This window comes from Ostrinia nubilalis, chromosome 11, assembly GCF_963855985.1.
Source record: "Ostrinia nubilalis chromosome 11, ilOstNubi1.1, whole genome shotgun sequence".
Taxonomy (NCBI): domain Eukaryota; kingdom Metazoa; phylum Arthropoda; class Insecta; order Lepidoptera; family Crambidae; genus Ostrinia; species Ostrinia nubilalis.
This window is the reverse complement of record NC_087098.1, coordinates 13,446,071-13,448,185: the sequence shown is the minus strand read 5'-3', so window position 1 is coordinate 13,448,185 and position 2,115 is coordinate 13,446,071. Positions and strand designations below refer to the sequence as shown.

General features: G+C 35.7%; 1 long non-coding RNA gene across 1 annotated transcript; it reads right to left on the bottom strand.

The window, feature by feature from the left end:
- Positions 1 to 377: 377 nt before the first annotated feature.
- LOC135075905 (uncharacterized) lies at positions 378 to 1,891 on the bottom strand. Its single transcript, XR_010258147.1, has 3 exons — positions 1,344 to 1,891; positions 1,007 to 1,236; positions 378 to 839 (listed from the first exon to the last, which is right to left on the bottom strand). It is a non-coding gene; the product is annotated as an uncharacterized LOC135075905 (long non-coding RNA).
- Positions 1,892 to 2,115: the final 224 nt, after the last annotated feature.

Genomic DNA, 2,115 nt, shown 5'->3' with positions numbered 1-2,115 from the left:
TAGTTGAGTTGAGAGGTCAGATTTTTGAAATAATAAAACGAACATTTTATTTTTTAAATACATTTTAAAAATAATCTGGGGGCACGGCAGTGCCCCCGCCAAGTCGAGCGCGAAGCAAACACTGCCGTACCATCATTTACTGGAACCATTTCGCCGCATTTTCAGGCCCCTATTTGAGAACCTCTGGATAAGACCAGAACGCTGAAATTTTCGTTATCTAGTAAGCTATAATCACATACTTAAAATCCAAAATTTCAAGTCTGTAGGTCTTTTATTTCCGAAGTTAAGCGAAAGCAAAGTTTCGCATTTATGACACTCACTCACTCACTGATGATCATCAAAATAGAACTAGTACTTCCCATAAACTCAGAGAGCTGAAAGGGTTATGCCCACTTAGTATGGGACCTTTGGCCTGAGGTGGACAGACATTACAGCATGTAATTTGTTATTTATTAAATAGTCTATACCAGTAAGAAACAGAATATAAATATCATTTTGTATCCAAGTCCTTAAAAAAATTTTTTTTGGCTTAAGACTAGAAAGGTTAGAAGCAAAATAAAACACCATTTTTTTTATTATTATTATTTTAATCTGACTCATGGGTCAATAAAATATTGTCTAGGAACTAGGCAGGTGGAAATACATGTTCCTGATACCTTGCCCAGCTCAAAAACCACAAAATTGTCATAACATGAGCACAGCGACCTACTGTTATTCGGCCAATATAAGGGCAAATGAATCCTCGTCCCATCATGTATTTGTTGGGGCTCCACAGCATATGTAGCAGCTCGATCAGCTCACTGCCATCAGGGATGACATATTTGGTCAGATCCCCGCAGCTGAAACCAAGAAATTAATTAATTATATCATTCAAAATTCATTCTTTAAGATATTGAGATGTGATGTCAATTTTTATCTATCAGTTAGAAGTATTTGTATAGAACAAAATATATACTTTGTTCAAATATATCAAGCCAATGTCTCTAATAAAATTAAAAAAACTTACTTGACGAGGTGAAATCTGTTCCATTATTACATTATTTTTGAATATGTGATTCTCTTTCCGTGTTAATATGGAGTCTATGGAACGTATTTGTAACAAAGATAATCCACGTTAACTGTGACCAGTGCTAGTGGTTGCTTCTTCATTTGAAATATAATTTGTCCTTGATTGGTGCAGAGCCACACCGTGGCCACGGTCCAACATGAGTGACAACATACACTGCTGTTATCAATCTAAAAAAAAAGTTTTATTAGGATTATGGTAATCTACGGTAAAGGTAGTTGATCAAATACATTGTAAAAGGTATTCAACAAGTCCACAAGCTCATTCAATAACTTACCAGCTGAGGAGTCATCCACTGACATTATAACCAACTGAACTTAATAAGCTCTAGGCTATGTCGCCTCCTCTGCATCATGTCAGCTATACAATTGATACATATCATAGGTTCCTCATGAGATTGAGGAATTGCTGGTTGCATTATCCAAAATCGGGCTGGGGTTAACATTGGGGCTCGGGTCGGAGTCCATACGTAAGCCGTGGTCGGCGTTTAGGCAAGGTTCGATGACCGAAAGTGAGCCATTGGTCATTGGTTGAGTGAGATTCGTAGTTCGAGAGTATGCCAGGGTCATCGGGAAGGGAAGCATCGAGGACCATGGTCAAAAAAATAAAGTCGTCAAAAGGGAAACTTATACAACACTCTTCTGCTTTTATTTTGGTAAAGACTTGGTTTTGAGAACTAAACAACACTCACGATGAAAAATACAAAACAAAGCGAATGACAGATAACAGCTGTGACAATATTTTCAGTGTTGCCATGCTAATAATGTGGTGATGAATAAAAATAATCGATATAAAAATCGATTGTATTTTTGATGACTCGAAATAAGGTGTGTGTGAAATAAGGTTTCATTTAGTTATTTAAATATTTTTAGTAGTGTTATTGGAATATTAAAAAAGTTTTATAAATGTCATTTTAATGAATACGTATTTAAAATTGTCATAGTCGAAAAACAATCGATATGAATCGATTCTTACCGATAAGATTCATTTTGGCAACACTGAATTGAGTGTTACAGACAGGAAGTTGTAATTATCACATAAAGTACTAT